The following is a 21,111-nucleotide window of genomic DNA, read 5'->3' on the forward strand; positions in this document are numbered from 1 at the left end:
ATCCATTTTATAGCAAATACCTAAAATGACAATATATACTTAATGCCTGTAATTCCTTTCCTCCCATTCTCCCTAACCTGCTCTAGCCAGGCTTTCTCTCTACCATTCCATAGATACAGTTCTTGTAAAGGCCACTAATATTCTCTACTTTTCTAAATATAGTGAGCAAACTTTATTTTATTTTTTTTTTTAAAGATTTTATTTATTTATTCATGATAGTCACAGAGAGAGAGAGAGGCAGAGAGACAGGCAGAGGGAGAAGCAGGCTCCATGCACCGGGAGCCCGATGTGGGATTCGATCCCGGGTCTCCAGGATCGCGCCCTGGGCCAAAGGCAGGCGCCAAACCACTGCACCACCCAGGGATCCCGTGAGCAAACTTTAGACCTCATGTCACCAAATATTACAGGTTGATTCAAAACCTCTTTATATTTTGTTTTATTATGTAGAATATCTCTCATATTTCCATATGACTCACTCCCCTTGTATCTTCACATCTCTGCTCAAATATAACTTTATTAGTGAAGCTAGATGATAATAGCAAATACTGTAGACTGTCAGACACCATTTTAAGACTTGGGGTGAAAATATTAGCCCAATTTTGCTGATGGAGAAACTGAGCCACACAGAGGTGTATTCGTTTTTCCAAAGTCATACTGTCAGTAAGAGTGGGGCCAGGATTTAAACCCAGGCAGTACTGCAGTACAAGCAATGACCGTAAGCCCTGGACTCCCTATACTAACTAACTTTGCCCCTTGCCCTCTCTATCTTCCTCAACTTTCCTTGTGTTCCTACATAGTCCTTATTATTATCTATGGCAAACAGTGTCAAGAGTTCCCTGAAAACTTGCTTTCACTTTATTTTAGGTGCACAGCTAAACTACATTTCCTAACCTCTCTAGCAGTAGTTGGGCCATGGAATTGACTTCCGCCTAATGAGACATGGACAGAAATTACGTGCATGATTTCTAAGCCTGACGTTTGATAACTTCCATGTGCTTAAGATTTACTGTGAAGCTAGTAAAACTTGATACTCCAGGATCTTACTTGATCCAGCTTCTTTTAGGACTCATAGAGGGCTCTAGACATTTTTTTACATATATTTGTAAAAGATATTTTAATTATAATCCTTTAATAAACTGGTCTCTTGCTACTCTGACTCCATTTCTTATATTTAGCCTTTTGTTGTATGAGGTTGGAAAGACAGCAGCTATTTTAGGATCCAGGAAGGAAAATATAATTAAGGCTATACAGAGATGGCTTTGGGAGAATATTGTCATACGTTTTGTTTTTCTTCCCATATATATTTATTATCTTCTATATGTATAAATGGCTTTCAGGAGTTTCAATTATCCACTGGGCCAAATCGTTCAATGTCATTATACAAACATGAAAGGACGGGGTCTTATGATATGACTGTGTCTGTCCCATGGCACTCAGCACCAGAGTTATGTGGATGGAGGAAAAACCAGGTTTGAAATGAAGGGTTCCAAAGGCAGTCTATAGAAAATTATTCTAATTATTGGATATGTAAAATTAAATGAACAACAGTCTCTTCTTATTTAAGCCTAGTCAAAATGAATATATTCTCTTGGTAAGATTATTAAAAGCAAGATACTCCCCAACATGGAAAGGAAAGGCAGGAAAATGAAAATAATAATTATAACAAAAATACCACACAGTGTGTTGAGTTAAACCACTAAGACTCCGAAGTCTGTTAGAGATGTTACCATTACTTACTATAGTCAAGTATAATACTCATCTCCTTATATATTTACTTTTTCCCATATGAGCTCCATGGCTCATGTAGTGACTTTTGTTATTTATTCACCACTTGAGCTCTAGCAATTAAAATGGGACATGACACATAATAGTTTTCCAGTAAATGTTTTTTGACTATGTAGAGATATATCATGGTGATATTTTGAAATGCCAAAAATAGACTATTTTAGACATTCACCAGGGAAGAAAAATAATTAACAAACTTTTCTTAAGGAACAAGACTCAGACTGACTTCTGGTCAGACATCCAGAATACTGCCAGACAAAGGGGTAACACTCTTTTCTATTGCCTTGATGACAGATTACCACAATTTGTGGCTTACAACAGCACACATTTTTGTTTGTTGGTTTAAGAATCTCTGAGAGCCAGGATGGTGTTATGCCAAGTGCTATGCTGAGGACTCAGAGGACTGCAATCAAGGTGCTGCCCAGGGCCGTGGCTTCATCTGAGACTAGGGCCCTCTTCCCACCATTGTTTCCAGAATTTAGTTCCTTGTAATTGTGGGACAGAGATCCTCGGCTGTTAGAGACCATCCTCAGTGTTTTGCAACATGGCCCTCCCCAGAACATGGAGGTTTGCATCTTCAAGTTTAGTGTGAGAGTATCTCTTTGCTTTGAATCTATCTTCAGGGAACATTTTGGACTTCTTTTTTATTTTTAAGTTTTTATTTCAATTCCAGTTAGTTAACATGCAGTGAAATATTTATTTCAGGTGTACAAATAGCCGTACAACATTTCTATACATCCCCCAGGGCTCATGATAAGGGCACCACTTGATTCCCATCACCTGTGTAACCTTTCCCCAACCACTTCCACCTGTAACCTTCAATTTGTTCTCTGTAGTTAAGAGTGTGTATGTATTTTGATTGGAGTGTTTGTCCATTTATATTCAAAGAAACTATATATATATATATATATATATATATACATATATATATATATAATTGACATTTTATTACTTGTTTTGTGGTTGTTTCTGGAGATTTTCTCTGATCCTTTCTTGTCTTTCATATTCTGTGGATTTTCTTTAGTAGTATATTTGGATTTCTTTCTCTTTATTCTTTGCATGTTTATTAGCAGTGTCTGATACATAGTTGCCATTAGCTTTGTACATAACCTCTTGTGCATATAGCAGTCTACCTACTCTAAGTTGATGGTTGCATAAATTTGAATGCATTCTTTTCTTTCTTTACATTTTAGATATTTGTTATTGTATTTTATCTTTTTTGTGAGTCTCATTTTTTACAGAAATATTCGTTTTCACTGCTTTTGTGTTTCCTGACTTTATACTGTCATTTTTGGTCTCTCTACTCAGAGTCCTTTAGTTTTTGTTTATTTATAAAACTATTTATCTCTCTTCTGAATGATAGCCTGGAATGTTCTTAGGTGCAGATTTTTTCCCATTTAGCACTTTGAATATATCATGCCACAGCTTTCTGACTTGTCAAGTTTCCACCAAAAAATCTCCAGATAGGCTTATGGGTTTTTCCCTTGTAAGTTAATGACTTATTTCATCTTGTTGCTTATCTCTTTATTTTACAGATTTTAATTACAATATGTCTTTCTGTAGACCTGCTTTTGTTGATGTTGGTGGGAATTCTCTGTGCCTCCTGGATCTGGATCTCTGTTTCCTTCCCCAGTAATTAGGAAAGTTTTTAGCTATTATTTCCTCAAATAAATTTTCTGCCCCCTTTTCTCTCTTCTTCTTTTGGGACTTTTATAATACAAATGTTACTATGTTTGGTGGAGAGACCAAATTCCTTAAGTCTGTTCTCATTTTGCATAATTCTTCTTTCTCTCCGAGTGTGGTGAGTTTTAACTAGGTGTGCTCTGGCCTGTTTGTGAAATGAGACCTGTCACCATCTCCAGAGCTGAAACTCTGCAAAACTCCCTGGTCAGGAGACATGGCTTGGGCAAGGGTTGGTGCTCATCTTCTGTGGGAGGGACCTGTCACATCAGGACTGAAGCGGGCATGACTGAGAAGGGCAGGTCCACCAGAGTGCAGGGGCACGGGGCTTGGTGTAAGCACCTTGGGCAGCCAGTGCTAGTGCTATGCTGCTTCCTGCAGGTGGCTCCGTGTTTATGATGAGGGGAAGTGGAGGGGAATGGCCTGGCCAACTCCTTTTTTCCTTGAGAGGTGTCTCCCTGGTTGCTATCTCTCAGGGTCACACTCTGAGAAGAATAAATAATTGCCCCGATGTGAGCCCCAGGTGCTCTTCACATCACTGTCTCCCCCGCCCCGGGTTGTGTGCCTTTTCTCCAAGGGCAGCCCAATGCCTTCCAGGCTCTATCCCAGCCACGCCTGGTGACCTTTATAACTCCAGGCTTTAAACCCCACTGGTTGCAAGAGCTAATGAAATTCAGTCCATCAAATTTTCCAAGCCAGTAGCTGTGGGGAAATGTTCTCCTTGTGCATGCCCATGTGTGCTCCTCTGTCTCTCTCCCTCTCCCTTTCCCTCTCCCTCTCTTTCTCTCTCTCCCTACCCCCCTTCTCTGAAATCATTGCTCCTTCCTCTCCATAGCAGCCATGATCTATTTCTACCCTAAAGCATGTCTCTGTACTTCCTACCTATTTTGATGTGGCCTCCTCTCCCTTTATTTTTAAAATTTGTTCTTCAGGTTGATTTTGGGGTATTTAGGATTACTTGATAGTTATCAAGTTGTATTTGAAGGAGGAAATGAACCTAGGGTCTTCCTACTCTGCCATCTTCCTCCCTCTCATCTTGAAATTTTTTTTAAAGGCCTTACCTGATATGGTCAGGGACACCCAAGATACTCTTTTATTTGATTAATTCAAAGTCTATTGATTAGGAACCTTAATTACATCTGTGAAATATTTCTCCTATGCTGTATAACATAACTTAATTATGGGAATGAGGTCCAAATATATTCACAAGTCCCACTTATACTCAAGGGGAAGGGATTATATGAGGTAAGTACACTAGGGGCTAAGAGTCTTGGGGGACCATCTAGATTTCAAAGGAATTATTTTCATCATTATAATATTTTGCTAGAATTCTACACTCAGCCAAAATATCAGGTATTTTGGACATGTAAATGTTTAGGAGGTTTCCTCTGTGTGACAGAGCTACCACAGCAGGCCTGATGTTGCTGTTGAGGAGGACACGCTTGTGGTGTTCTCCTCAGATGATATTTGGGAACTTGGCTTTTGGAATATTCTTTATGTTACTAGTCAGTAAGGTTGTTTTTAATGCACAGGCACTAACCTGAAAGGGAAAACTTGGACGTTTGTTCCAAATATCCTCCAGACTTCCTGGTGTGTCTTTCTGTGTTGCTGAACATCCATATTCATTCACTGTCATTCACCACAGCCATTAGAACAACTGCCTCTATGTCCTGTTGTTCTTTCAAGTGTGTCACCCAACATGTGGTTGCTGTGGGTTCCCCAAGTCACCTCCCATACTTATTATTATAAAAGAGATTTACTAAGAAGTACCTCAGGAAAAATTGACTTGCAAATCAAGGCAGAGGAAACTGTATTCAGCAAACAGTGGATTAGATCCAAGGGGTCAGGGATGCCTGGGTGGCTCAGTGGTTGAGCATCTGTCTTTGACTCAGGGCATGACCCTAGGTCCTGGGATCGAGTCCCATGTCGGACTCCCTGCGTGGAGCCTGCTTCTCCCTCTGCCTGTGTCTCTGCTTCTCTCTCTGTGTCTCTCATGAATAAATAAATAAAATCTAAAAAAAAAAAGAAGAAGAAAAATACCCAAGGGGTCAGTAAATACAGGGTTTAGGATGACAACTGTGCATCAGCCTGGGAATAGTCTGTTTTTATTGAAGCCAACGAGTATAGAAAGACCACAAGTAAATATATGCTGTAATTGAGTTTGTATAAAATATGAGAATATAAGGAAATCCAGTAGTATAACAAGAATGAGATAATTGGCAAACTTTTAGAAAATGAACAAAAATTGTATAAAAAATTGTTTAATATGAGAGTAAAATGTGTTATGAATTTTAAATAATCATTGAAGAATAAAAATTATCATGTATTTTACTTTAATAGTGGGAAAATATCAGTTCATGTGGTTCCAGGGTTAATTATTTTGGATGCATTAAAAATGTGTTATTCTAGCATATTACTAAGACTAGTATTAGATTTTATATTCCATTAATAATGCAATGTTATTTCATCCCTTTCATTTTTAATAGCTTTTGACTTAATGGACCAAACTACAAACTTTGGTAGTTATTACAGAACTAAAAATAAATATTAAACCTCAATATGTAAAAAAAATATCAGGAGCAGAATTTAGGAAATGCAATGTGGAGAAAGAATAGGACTGTTAGTACCACCATCTTTCAATGTAGACAGGCAAAGCCTCCTGAAAACATTTATGGAAAAAGAAATTTTATGGTTTATTTAAAAGTTTGTAGTAAATGATAGAACTAAAATAGTAACATTTTAATGGCAGGACGCCAATATGAAAATAACAATTTTATCAAAGCAGTGGGATAACATGGAATTTTTTCTTTGTTTCTAAGTTTTAAATTCTCTGATATTTATTAGATTATCTTTAAGGATAATTTAAACTTTTTGAAAAGTCATTAAATGTTAATGCTAGACTGAGATTCTAGTTCTTTTGCTCTTTTCTCAGAACATAGAACAATAACTGACATAACAGCTGATGTTCCATAAACATTTGTTGAATGAATGAAATATGAATTCAACAATTTTCAATCATCCCCTATAGGAAAACAGTATTTTAGGTTTGGCAACTTCAACTCTAATTACTCACTTTTCTTTTCACAAATCTCACTTTAATTCCACTTTAATAATTTAATTTCATCCCTATTGTTCCATGACTTTCGCCTCATATGGTTTGTATCCATGGAAACCTACAATGCTTTAATATTATATTTGGCCTTCCAGGGGAATTGCCATTTTAGGTGAACACTGGAGGATGGGTAGGAATTGCACAAGGTAGATATTATAGATGGAAGCAATAGCATTTATGATAACTTGGTGTGTCAGAGGGATATGAAGAACCTTCAATATGATTAAAATATAGAATTTGAGGGGTAAATGTAGTCTGAATGTTTATAGATGACTGCATGTTCCTGATCATGGTGGAAAAATGATCCCATTTCAAAACCTTGGGAATAGAGAAGATTATATATATATATATATATATATATATATATATATATATATATATAATTATTAGAACTTGGTGACTGAATGTTTATAGGGAAGGAGGTTCAAAAGGAGTGTTGAAGGTTTTGGTAAGACTCTCATAGAGAATTTAAAAGGGAACAGATTTTTTGATGGTGGTGGTGATAAGATTCTTTACTTGTAGTTTACTTTTAATTATGCTGATGCATGTGAATTGGGAGATTAAGTTGAGTATGCTATAGGTGCCCAAGTAAAATTCAAGTAGAGGAGTCTACTTACTTACTTGCTGGTTAGAAATTAGGACTATATCTCAAAAGAAAATGGACTAAAGATAAAATGTTAGCAGTCATTTCTACACGCTATAGAATTAATAAACTTGAAAATTAATAAACCACTTCATTGACTATTATGTTTTTCAAATTTAGAATTCTTTTATATTGTTTTTTTTTTTAAGATTTTATTTATTTATTCATGACGGACACACAGAGGTGGAGGGAGAAACAGACTTCTGGTGGGAAGCCTGATGTGAAACTTGATCCCAGGACCTCGGCATCATCACCTGAGCTGAAGGCAGATGATCAACCACTGAGCCACCCAGATGTCTCTTGTTTTTATTGTTTTATCCCACCTATGTCCTACACATAATATGAAATCATCACATTTATTATTTATTGAATATATACTATTCACTAGGTACTATATAGGATATTTTAAATTTATTGCTCATTTAGTCTTCACAAAGCCTTATGAAATGCTGAGATCCCTATTTTATTGATATTGGAACTCAAGATTATAAATATCTTTCCTGTGTTTAATAAGTAACTAGACCACCTGAAAGAGCTGAAGTTTGGGACCAACTTTGCCTTATACTTATGTCCGTATTTGTCTATCAATCATACTGCCTCCAGTCTATTTCAGTTCAGTTCTGTATTTTCAAGAAAGAAATTTCTTCACTAAGACTATTATTATTTAACAACTTGCCACCCATTGTTATGCTTGTTGTAGGTGATTAGAGATGCTTATGTGGTTGTATATGAATGATGTCTGGAAAAATACAGTGGGATCTCTTAGGGCTTTTTAATTGCTTTTGAAACCTTCTTACCATAATAGGTTTGTCTAAAATGTATCTCTCTACACAAGTTTTACTTTGACCTATGACCTTATGAAACATTCAAAAAGAGGAGTCTGTCAAGATGGAGCACAGAGACACTCTTGAGATTTTACTTTTGAGTTGCTATTGCACAAATCATTAATGTCTACAAATAAATTCATAGAAATCTGGTCAAGTTCCTAAAGTCCACATTTTTGTGGCTTACAGTCTGCAAATCCTGTCTAAAATAGACAATGTGCATATATGTGCCTACACGTATGTTTGATAATAAGCCAAAAAATATGGAATGACCAACATCTAGTAACACAATATCCAGCCTTTCAAATCTATCAACTTTATAAAGTAGGAGATGGACCAGTTTTATGATTTAATTTGATTGATGCTCTGTGGATGGCATCCTTCCTTTTTATTGTGAGCCCACATCTATCATATCACACTTGTGACAGTGGTAATTGTCACTGACAAAGTTTCTCTGCTGCTCCAAATTCAGCCAACTGTTCATTTCCTCACTGCCTTCCTTGCTCATGAGCAAGAAGCAATTGCATCCCTTTCTGGAACTACTCAGTAAATAACTGATGAGGGACTTTTAGGGTAACAGGAAATCAGAGGTTATGCAGCATCCAGAAAAGACTTTGTTATAATATCTTTGGTCAATTGCACCAGGCATGTTTGTCTCCCTACAATCTAAGAATTAGCTTTTAATTTGACTTTCCCAGGTGCAATTGTGCAGGAAGTTGCTGGACCCTGAAGACTGCAGCAAGATAAGAAGGTACATTTAATGAGACTCAGAAAGTCTAAAAAGTGCATCATAGACTGAGAATCTATCTTTAGTGACTTGAATTTCTTTTGCCACAACCAACTTTTCAGTGAAAATAATAAATCTTTTCTTGAATAAGTGACAGATGGTTTCAACTGGCAAGTTTGCTTTCAGTAAATCCATAAAAGGAAAACAATCCTTAATGTTTCAAAAGAGTAACAATAGGTCAAATACTAAGATTTGGATCTAATCCCTCAGCAGCTAGACGATGAGTGACTATCCCTGATCTAATACCATCTTTTAGAAAATTGTATTTGAGAAGATGTGTTTTACATCTTATTTCAAAAGATGTCTGATTACTTTCTCATACATTGTGCAAAATTGCTTTCGGGTGCCAACCTTCGCTATGTATTAAATATATAAGTATATGCATGTGTGCATTTCTCTGAGTAAATTGATAATGAGAACACGACCACAAGCCCAGAAGCTTAAATGCTGTTCTCATTTACATGGCAATATTGTGAAGCATGTTTTCATTCCTTTTATTTTATTTTATTTTGCAAAAATAGAAGATATCAGAAAAATAAATGAGAACTTCGATCTTGATTTATAAAATAAGGTTGGCTATTTATTTTTTCCTCCTGAATTTAAATAGTAAATGGACAAAATGAAACAAATTCCTAAGGGTTCTTAGTTAATAGTCTTCTAAATGTCACTCTATCGTTATGTTTCCATTTGGCTCTAAATTACACAAAATCCTACTACTATGACTCATAATGATGTAGGCTTATATTTCTCATGTAAAGAAATTCAGAAGGAAGTTATCCAGAGCTGGTAGTGTGACATGCTGGTACATTGGCAACTTGGTAACCTTTATCTCTCTGCTTCACTAATTATACAGCCTGTGATTTTGGCTGTCATGATCACATTGAAGAACATGTCTCTATTAAATTAAGAGAAAAGAAAGTACCAGTGGAAGACAGGCCCTTCATGGAGTACTTCATGTGACTAATCACAACGTCAAGGAAACCTTGGATAATACGTATTTTAGTTTTACTGCTTTGTTAATGGAAGAAGACACGGGAAATTAATTTGGATATAGCTTCTGAGAAGTCCATATAATATCTACCATAGTTATTAAGTAAAATGCTATCTTTTTAATTAGAAGGGAATGAGTCATTTTCAGAAGACAATTGAGCACTTGATAAAATGAAACTTTCTCCCTAGTGGATGTGGAAAAATGTTTTTGTCTTATTCATAGTTATGGTAGCAAGCCATATAGTTGCTTATATTTATCTGTTTTTTAATTCTGAATACTAATATGTGTTGTGGAATCATAATTACTAAATTTTAGCTCTTTATTTTTTTAAAATATTTATTTATTTATGATAGTCACACACAGAGAGAGAGAAAGAGAGAGAGGCAGAGACACAGGCAGAGGGAGAAGCAGGCTCCATGCACTGGGAGCCCACATGGGATTCGATCCCGGGTCTCCAGGATCGTGCCCTGGGCCAAAGGCAGGCGCTAAACTGCTGCGCCACCCAGGGATCCCAATTTTAGCTCTTTAGAAACAAACGTCACCACTGATTCATCTTTGTCTTTCGCCTAGCACATATCATTGCTCAGGGTCTTAATAGACACCCTATGACACCGATGGGTTTAATATATGAATATTTTAATAACTTTTAAAAATATCTATAAATACTAAGGTGGTTTGGAGGAAAATTTTATTTACCACAGCTATTATATAATTAACATAATTTAGTTAATGATATTAGAAACTTTATAAATATATGAGTAACATTTTATATTAATGCCAAATATATTTTAAATTAGATTTCTGGAGATAGATACTTTTATAATTTTGCTCATTTTGCCTTGCTACTCAAAATAAACCCAACAGGCATTAGCCATCATTGGCCTTCACAGAGAGCTTGGTATTAATTTATGCCCTTTCCCTGTCACTGTCATGCCAACCTTCACAATTTCATTGCAACTTTAAAACAGGAAGGGATGGGCTGTACAGATTAAAATATTAGGAATATTTTTTGCATGAAAATCCTGAAGATTGGGTCACTGAAAAGACTTAATGAAACCATGAATTAATATTGAGACACTTTTAAATAATCACATGTTTCCTGCAGTATTTAGTATGATAGGCCTAGACAATCCTCTTTGAAACTGTGTATCCCCACATTTCTTAAACTCCTAAGAAGATCTCCTATTCTGAGCACTGGAGAAAAAAGAGCAACAGTGAAACTTTGCTTCTGCCTTCTAACTTTTTGTGATGAATGGAATGAGATGGTAAAATGCTAGAATATTAACACAGAGATATATGATATAGACTTAGGATTTGGCAGAGATATACTTAGGGTAGACTTTTTGATTTAAGTTTTGCCTTAGGCTGCTTATATTAAATTTCACTAGGCAAAAGTCATCTGAAAGGGAAGATTATAGAAGGTATCACTAGGGCTCATTGAAGTAGCTGATTTTATTCTCTTTTGGAGAACATGTTTGTTGGAGATGATCATGGCCATAGGATTTGTGTTGGCCAATGAAATGTAAACTTGAAATGACATATCCATTTTCTGAGTGGAAGTATTTAAGAGTTGTGAATTATTATCTGCGTACTCCTTCTCTGTGCAGGGCAATAGCTAAAGCACCTATTCATATGGAATGCCACAAAATCAAAGCAGCCTGAAATAATATCAAAACATAGAAGATAGCTTCTCTGGAGTGCCATGTGGACACACAGTAGACTGCATAACTGAGAAAGAAACTTGGAAGTTCTAATCTTTTGGTCATAGTACAACTAAACTTAATTGGCTGAGCCTCTAGATTCTTTTAAAAAATGAGAAATAAGACAAAAGATTTTAAAATATCAACTTATTTTTTAAAGATTTTACTTTTTTATTTATTATTTGAAAGAGAGAGAGAGAAAGAAAAGGGTCAGAGAAAGAGGGAGAGGCAAGAATCTCAAGCAGAGTTTGTGCTAAACACAAAGCTGATGCCTGGCTTAGTCTTAGGACACTGAGATCATGATCTCAGCCAAAACCAAGAATTAGACGTTCAACTGACTGAACCACCCAACTTATTCTAATACAATCTAAGGTGAGGGATAAAATCTAAGCTTGGTATGACAAGGCAAATGAACCTTTTAAATAAACCTCAAAAATAAGCCAATCGTCTTTCCTTCCAAGCCACAAGTAAAGCTGAAGTCACTACCTGGAGCACCTTCCTGAAAAGGATTAGGGATTGGGGTGATGGTGAAAAATTCTGGACCTTGATGGCAGATTCACTATCAAAAAGGAGAAGAGAGGATGTAAGTTGAATATGACTAATTTATTGTTAAAATTTTTCTAATTAGATAAAGGTATTCCACCTCCTCTGGCATTTAAGAGAATCAGGGACAGAGAAAGGCCTGGAATAAACCACAAACTCACTTGTAAGAAACTAGAATGGAGGGGATCCCTGGGTGGCTCAACGGTTTAGCACCTGACTTCAGCCTAGGGTGTGATCCTGGAGACCCAGGATCGAATCCCACCTTGGGCCCCCTGCATGGAGCCTGCTTCTCCCTCTGCCTGTGTCTCTACTCTCTCTCTCTCTGTGTCTCTCATGTATAAATAAATAAAATCTTAAAAAAAAAAAAAGAAACTAGAATGGGGTAGCTCCTACCTTCTGCTCCAGTCATAAATTGCATTCCTGTATTTAGACATATGAACACACTATTTCCATTAAAATAAATGGTCTTCTCTTTTTTCTTATCCAACCATCTCTTACTCATCATTCAAATCTCAACTTAATAACCATTTCCCCAGTTAAACCTTCCCTGCCTCCTTAACTGGGTCAAATTACTTCATTAAAAGCTTTTACTGCAATTATCTCGTATGTACTTATCACATTTGTCATTTTTTTTGTATATTTTTTATTGGAATTCGGTTTGCCAACATATAGCATAATACCCAGTGCTCATATCATCAGGTGCCCTCCTCAGTGCCCATCACCCAGTCACCCCAACCCCGCACCCACCTCCCTTTCCACCACCCCTTGTTCGTTTCCCAGAGTTAGGAGTCTCTTATGTTCTGTCTCCCTCTCTGTTATTTCCTACTCATTTTCTCCTCTTTCCCCTATAATCCCTTTCACTGTCTCTTATATTCCCCATATGAGTGAAACCATATAATGTTTGTCCTTCTCTGATTGACTTGTTTCACTCAACATAATCCCCTCCAGGTCCATCCACGTCGAAGCAAGTGGTGAGTATTTGTTGTTTCTAATGGCTGAGGAATATTCCATTGTACACATAGACCACATCTTCTTTATCCATCATCTGTCGATGGACACCGAGGCTCCTTCCACAGTTTGGCTATTGTGCACACATAGTCATTAGCCAAATTTGGGTGTACAGCCCACACTACAGTGTAAACTAAGTGGCTACAACAAAGAGACGCAAAATATAATGACTAAAAGCAAATATTTCCTTCCCCCTTCCTTCTAGATGTGAACGGGTCAGGTTGGTGGGGTGGTGCTACCCCACAGAATCACCCGTGGGCATTGACTTCTTTAATTTTTTTTTTTTTTCACTCAGCCTTTCTTGTGGTTCCCATTGCACGATCCAAGCTGAGTTACTGTCTCAATGATATTCAGGCCGCATATAAGGAATTAAGAGTTTAAATCCAAGAAAACCAGTTCCATTTTCATAGAGTGACCCAGAATTACTCACAATATGTGTCTATTAACTACTTTCCAAGGAGGTTGGGAACTGTTCTCTCTATCTGGGCAGACAGAGAGTTAGAACTCTTTTACTGAGGGAGAAATCTATAATGGATTTTGGAGAACAATAAACCATCTGCCACACAGCCTACGTAGGAAAGATAATTCTGACTGTAAGAACCACAGTATTATTTTAAGTATTGATTATGTTATCTTTTTTAAGTTTTTCAGAAAGCTGCTTGGTCTTAAGAATTTTAAAGTCTTACTCCTTTGGGAGGAACTCAGTTTTGTTTCAGAAATATAAATAAATTTGAAATTTTATAATGCAATTTAATGGGGAAAATAAGAATCCAGGAACAGAATTATGCTTATATAGAACCTGTATTAATTCTAGTTCATTAAGGAAGGATATTTTGAAAACAAGGCACACAGAAACATTTCTGAAAGTTAACACAGATTGAAAGTTGATTTCATCAAGGCACCTAGTAGCACAGGTTTTAAAATTCTGTTAAGCAGGTATAGGATTTTAAAAGAAGCCTGAGGGATCACTTTGTGTGTATGCATGTTTGGGGCAAGGGAGTGTAGCTGTTCTAAAGGAAGCTGAGAAGACTGAGCTCTGAAGTTCTTCCTGAGGATTTTAATTTTTGTAAATACAACTACTAAGATAATTGGTAGATATTTTTTATATGGAATATATATATATATATATATATATATATATATATTCCACATATATTTATGTTAAGAATGGGAGTGGAATTGCTGACTTGTAATGATACGCTCGACTTTTATAGAGACTGAACAGCCAAAAAGTGCTTGAAGGTTAGTCTACAAATTATCCATTGAAACCATCTGGGCCTAAGGATTTCTTTCTTAAAAGCTTTTACAGTTCAGATTAAATTTCTTTAATACTTATGAGACTATTCAGTTAATCTATTACATGTTGAAGGAGGTTTGGTAGCCTATGTTTTGAAGGAATTAGGCCACTTTCCCTACCTTTTCTAACTTACATGCATAGAATTACTGGTAGTATTCCCCTATTTACCTTTTAATAGATAAAGAATTTGTAGTTATATCCTTATTATTTCTCTTGGTTCTTGATAATTATCTTTGTTCTGAAGCCTTTTTTTTTCTGATATTAACTTAGCCACTTATGCTTTCTTTTCTTTTTTTAAAAACCATTTTTGTATGGTGTACTTTTTAAAATCTTTTGATGGGACGCTGGGGTGGCTCAGCAGTTGAGCATCTGCCTTCAGCTCAGGGCGTGATCCTGGAGTCCCGGGATCGAGTCCCACATCAGGTTCCCCGCAGGGAGCCTGCTTCTCCCTCTCCCTATGTCTCTGCCTTTCTCTCTCTGTGTCTCTCATGAATAAATAAATAAAATTTTAAAAAATAAAAAAATAAAAATAAAATCTTTTTACTTTCAACCTATCCATATCATTATATTTGAAGTGAAATTCTTGTAAATATAGTTGGGCTTGAGCTTGCTTTGGTACACCACATTTATTTTGAATGTAGTTCTTTCCAGTAAACGTATCAGGATTTAAAACCAATTTCACCACTATAACATGCACCAAGATTGAGAGACGTTAGTCTGAAATTGTAGGGTGTGCTTCATGGACCTACAAACAATGGGAGTAGTTCATGGGCATTTTTAAATTTAGTGTATAAAAGAAATACCCCTTAAGAATTCAGACAATATATATTTCATTAAAATTTTAAATGTGAGCCAAGGCATATGTTGATGAGTCTCAAACTTTTCCAAAATTAGTTGTTCGTGAATTTCACAACATTAAGGTAAAATTCAAGGATAATATGGAGCATAGAAATGGACTAATGCTATGATAGAAATCAACTCAGATAATTTTTAAAAATCCGTTAGCAAAAAAATAAATAAATAAAAATAAAAATCTGTTAGCATCATCTTAATAATTTTTTTTAAGAAAATGTTTTTCAGATACAAATCTTTAGAAATTATCTATATCTATATCTGTATCTATATATCCATGTGACTATCTTTACATTTTTGGCCTTGGTTACAAAGGATGACATTAATCATGCTTCCTAGAACACACTGTTATACACTGCTCCATGTGAGAGCCCTCTTGTATGTCTATATGGGTATACGCATGCATCTCTGTGTCTATGTATCTATCTCTGTACCTATCACCTATCTATCTTTCCTCCTTACCCAATTCTATGGCTGGTATTTTCATTCTCTTAATACTACATTTTGATAAAAGTTGTGAGCTTTTTTAAAGCCCATTTTATCAATATTTTATGCATGTTTAAAATGTTTACTTATAAATTATGATAATACAATCATGCTTAAGTCTTCATATGGTTCCCTGTATACTATTTAAATGAAGTTCTAATATTTTGTTCTTATTGTAAGGTTCTCTGTTAAATAATTCGACCGGCAGCTCATATTACAGATAAAGACTAGATGCATCCCAGCTGATAATCCTAGACAAGATTCTTTTGGTAAAGAGAACAGGATAAATACATACTATTCATTACCTGTGATTCTTATAATTTAGTTATGAATGGGAGGGTATATTTCCTGTCCCAGTACATCATGTATTTCTAGTCCCAGTACAACATAATAGTAACTAATTATCAGACACTGTGCTAAGGGATTTACATGGATTTTTCTCATATAATTATTACAAAACCTCATAAATTATTATTATCCCCATTTTTTTGACAAAGAATGAAAATCTAAAGAATAATTCCATTATCTGAATTTTTAACTAGAACTCCAGTTGATTCTATTATAGATGGTTAGGGTTACATGAGGTGGGTTACGTCATACTGCCTACACTAGGGTTATCAATATGTGCAAGTGCAGTATATTTTTGTGTTAAAACATTTATAATATATTAGACTCTATAATTTTTGTTTTCGCATTCAATTAATAAATCAAAGTTGCTGCAGGCAAAGTATGTTTGAATAATGATGAGAGATGCATTTCCTTAGTAAAGAAATATATGGTAAATTCAATGGAGAAATAGATTTCTTAAAGCTTAAAATATCACTATATTCAAGCAACTGTTAAGTTATTTTTGATGTGAAATTTTTCTGATTTTAAGCATATCATTTAGTTATAATTTGAATATCTTTAAAAATGAGTTTTGTCCTTGTTTGGACAGTAGCCTAAGCTTCTTGGTTCTCAATTAGTGTTGAACTGCCAAGTTGTAACTATAGCAGATTAATCTTCTTAGAGTGGATAAATTGCTTATGAATAGGCAACATTTACACATCAATTTCTAAAATCCAGTTTTTATTTAGTTTAATTAATTTATGTGGAGGAGGTTCATCTTTCATTTTAAAGTTGTGGTAAGTTTTCAAATTTCATGCATTTTTCACCAGAACAAACCAATCACTTGCATATTATTTTCATTAGGAACCATGATTTTTCTTCATTAGCTTTCTTTACAAGGACTGACATTATCTGAAGAATAAAGTATCCCAGCAGAGTTTCTTTTGAGTCATCTTACTGCTTTTTCAGTAAAAGATTTTTCCTAAGATCTTCCTGAGTCACCAAGAGCAGCAATTTGAAGTCCCAGGCTGGCTGATCACAGTCCACAATCTAAGCTATCTTCAGGTCTCAGATAATTATTTACGATTGGGCATAGAGATGTTAATTTGAATAGAAGACCTTTACTTTTTTGGGATTAGGGTTATGTTTAGGATTGGCAAACTGGGCTGGCTATGCAATTAAAATAGCAAAGAGGAATAAGAATAATCTTATATATAAATATAGGGAGAATTGTTATTTAACCTTAAACTATACCTAAAAGATCTAATAAAACTTACTGTTAGAATTAACATGGGTAAAAACAAATGCCCTAAGCATCATTAGGGGACAGATTTAGGAATCTTAATGGGAAGAGTTTCTGAAGACAAATTACACAGGTTGAGGTTCCACTTTGCCACCCAAACTGATGGAGACCCATAAGCACCCATGCAACTCCTGACTTTGGAGACCTGGGAGCAGAGCACCCACAATTTATTGCAGATCAACTATGACATCAAGTCAAAGGTATTCCCAGTAGTTGATAGTAAAAAGTGAGGTATGGTAAATGGGGGAATATTTTCTTTGTTTTCTTTGCACAACAGAAACCCATTACAACCTCCTTTTTTTCTTTCCTGTGAGAAAAAATATGAGAGTTTCTATGAGAAACTCTTTTAATATTTACTCCTATACATCTTTTCCATTTTAGTGAGTACTGTATAGACATAAAAACATTATATTGTCAGATTCTTCCCCAGTCCCACACGGATTCAAATTGGTATCCTTGTCTTTACTTGGTTTCTCACCAAATCTGAGCAAGGCAGGAGCCTTTTTTTTTTTTTCTACATTCATAATAATCTTGGTATCCTGCACTTCTCTGCCCATCTCCGCCTCATCTTCTACCGCTGTGGCACTTGTCCACTCCATTCCAGTCACATTGGCCTCCCTCCTGAACCTTCAGCATTCCAAATTTGTTCCTACTTCAAGACTTTACCCTTATTCTTTTCTCTACTTGGAATGCTAGTATTTTTTTTTTCTTTTTTAGTTTTTAAGACCTGTAAGTGACTTATTGCTTACTTTAGTCTCTGACCAAAGTCACCTGTAGGAGGCTTTCTCTGACCACTTCCACTTTTAAAATAGTCGCCTTTCCATCATGCCCTATCCCCTTTCCCTGCTTGAGTTTTCTTCATAGCATAATAAAATCTCTTCATTGTATTTTATTTGTTTTGTATTCATTCATAGTATAATTCCAGTTCATGAAATTAGACTGTGTATTTATTTGCTTTTTGTTGGTCTCCCTTATTAGAATATACGTGCACGAGGCAAGAACACTCTGTATTTATTATTTCATCCCTAAAATTGTACTTGCACAGGGCAGGCAAGACTGGTAAATATCAGTTGAATGGGTATTGAGTGAATATTGGTGTTTAGATACCTAGGATATAATGATTCCTCCAGTTGGAAGGTCCAGGGCATAGTCTTGGGAATGGATGCCTAAGGTGAAGTAGATGTCTTGGCTAAGAACATGAGACTTTCTATATTTATTTATTCAAAAATGGTTTATTGGGCACCAAACTAATACATGGTAATCATGGGTATAGTAGTATATCAAGCAATGGCTCTGTCCTTATGGGGCTTGTATACTAGAGGTGAAGACAAAGCGAAACAAATAAATTTAAGATGTCATAGGTGGTTTTTGACAATAAAATATTCTATGGAAAGGAGAGTTTTGTACCATGTGCCAATATTTTCATTTTAAGGAGAGACAGAAACCTGAGGGGGAGATCCAATCCTGAAGACAGGGAGAGGATGATAGGGCTGGAATTTATGAGCCTCAAGAGGGGACGAGTTTGGAAATCAAGTCTCCAGGTCTAAGCCAGAATTCTTTCCAACTAGATAGTACTGCTGCTCAGGCTGGTTTTCTTCTATAGGAAGAGTCAGCAACGAGAGTTTTCTTGACATGGTGAAAAACCACTGCATCTATACAGCTCTCTAGGGAAGGAGCCATCGAGTCTGTTTATTAGATAGCCTAAGCATCACCATCCCAAGATGCCAAATGCAGCCTGTAGTGAAAATCTGTATTAAGGAAGGAACCTCTAGGCAGGAAGGAAAGCTGCTATTTTTGGAAATGGTGAAATTAGAAGAAAAACCTGAAATATATATGACTGTGAGTTTGTGTTCTTCAAACTAGATGTGACTGCTCCCTTGTGTGCATGTGCACACATCTCTCATCCTGTCTTCTCTGCTCATTATTTTAATGACTTGCATTTTAAACCATGATTCTAGGTTTTATGCTGAGTGTAAGGACTATAATGTAAACATTTTCAAATGTACATGTTGAAGCAAAGGACAGTGCACATAATAGATCAAAGTTATCTATTTAAGTGAATTATATTTATTAAAGAAAATTTGCCCACATTCTTTTTTATTTATTTTTATTTTTTTATGAATTTATTTTTTATTGGTGTTCAATTTGCCAACATATAGAATAACACCCAGTGCTCATCCCCTCTGCCCACATTCTTTCAAAACTCTTCAACGCAGATTTTTTTTTACCCCTGCTATATTTAATTAAGGTGAAAAAAAAAGTAAAATAAAACCTCTCCTAATTCTTTAGACTTCTTTTTTTTCCCATTGATTTTATATATATTTTATATAAGTATTTGTATAAGATTCATTTTTCTGTGATTCTGGCTGCCAGTCTCTGTGCTAAATTAAGCAGAAAGTTGTCCTGCTCTGCATATCTGAGTGGCAGGTGCAGGAATTCAGTGTTTAAGTAAATGTAAGGGAATTGATGATTCCCGTGGATTATTGGGACTGTATTCACTTCCCTGTTGGGTTTGAAATATGACGTCATGGCACTCAATTAAGAACGTGGATTTAGAAAGTCCAAATTCAGAAAGAATTTAAACTTTTTCAGGCAAAATAACTTTACAAGAGTCTAGTCCCATGAGGAAAAAACACTTCTTTTCATTTGTTCTTTCAGTTTGTTTACTTTGATAGTTATCATCTTTGGAATTATGGATGATACCAGACCTATTCCCACCCTCAACCCCCACTGTTTATGAGTGCATTAAAGAGACTAGTTGGAGGCATCCCGGTTTGATAAGAATATTTTAAGAAACTTCAAAACCCTTATCACGTTGTCAAATTTGGATTTCAGCCAGAGTCAACTGATAACTTAGTTTGGAATATATTTGATGTGAATAAAGTCTTTAGAGTAGCCCAGGAGGCTCAGTGGTTGAGCGTTTGCCTTCAGTCCAGGGTGTGATCCTGGAGTCCCGGGATCAAGTCCCAGGTCGGGCTCCCCATAGGGAGCCTGCTTCTCCCTCTGCCTGTCTCTGCCTCTCTCTCTCTCTGTGTGTCTCTCATGAATAAATAAATAAAATCCTTAAAAAAAAAAAAACTGTTAAAAAAAAGAAAAAAAAGAAGTAAAGTCTTTCACACACACACACACACAAAAACTAAAAATAGCAAAATTAAAACTCCCAGATCAGTAAAATACTATTTAGTAAGAATTTATTGTGAAAACAACAAGGAGCTCTCAAACTGAGAAACAAATGAGGCTCTGAGATATAGTGTTGTAAGATGTAATAGTGAAAATGTGGAGGCCATTTATTCTTTACAGTGATTGGTTATAGGATTTTTGTTTGTTTAGTGATCAGGAATTGGTTAAAGGTGTTTACCTCAAGCCATTTTTCAAGAACCCCTTAAGGTCCATTTATGATTATCAGAGGTGTTTACAAGAAGTGGCCCAAATTAAGTTTTATTCGTTTTGCAGAATAAGCTAAATTGAGTTTTGCTTATGTGGCCTAAATGTTTTTGCCTGCTCAGGAGGTTTTCAGGTTTGGTCTCTGTTTTGAATTGTACATTAGCACATGTAATTCTTTTAAAACATTAGCAGCACCATGTCATAAACAACTTGAAATAAAGAACTTAAGTCAACCTTTTAGGTTTTCATTTCCCATTGTCTAGATTAAGAATGCCATGCGAAGAGAGCTTTGGACTGAATCTGTAAGACATTTGGACGGATGAAATATTTTAATGTTATCATAGTATTGGAGTATCATAGTATAGTATTAGAGAGATGGTAGTATATTA

The 21,111-nt window shown here is 35.7% G+C and overlaps 1 long non-coding RNA gene across 2 annotated transcripts in view; it reads left to right on the forward strand.

Annotated features, from left to right (window-relative positions):
- The window catches only part of LOC111098608, a 231,158-nt gene that overhangs the window by 155,291 nt on the left and 54,756 nt on the right, over positions 1-21,111 (forward strand). Inside the window, exons 6-7 of one of the 2 annotated variants that reach the window (XR_005368979.1) lie at positions 8,743-8,795; positions 11,984-12,105. This is a non-coding gene — a long non-coding RNA (uncharacterized LOC111098608). The remainder of the gene's footprint in view (positions 1-8,742; positions 8,796-11,983; positions 12,106-21,111) is intronic. The other variant, XR_005368984.1, reaches the window with a different exon arrangement.

This window comes from Canis lupus, chromosome 13 (assembly GCF_011100685.1).
Source record: "Canis lupus familiaris isolate Mischka breed German Shepherd chromosome 13, alternate assembly UU_Cfam_GSD_1.0, whole genome shotgun sequence".
Classification (NCBI taxonomy): Eukaryota; Metazoa; Chordata; class Mammalia; order Carnivora; family Canidae; genus Canis; species Canis lupus.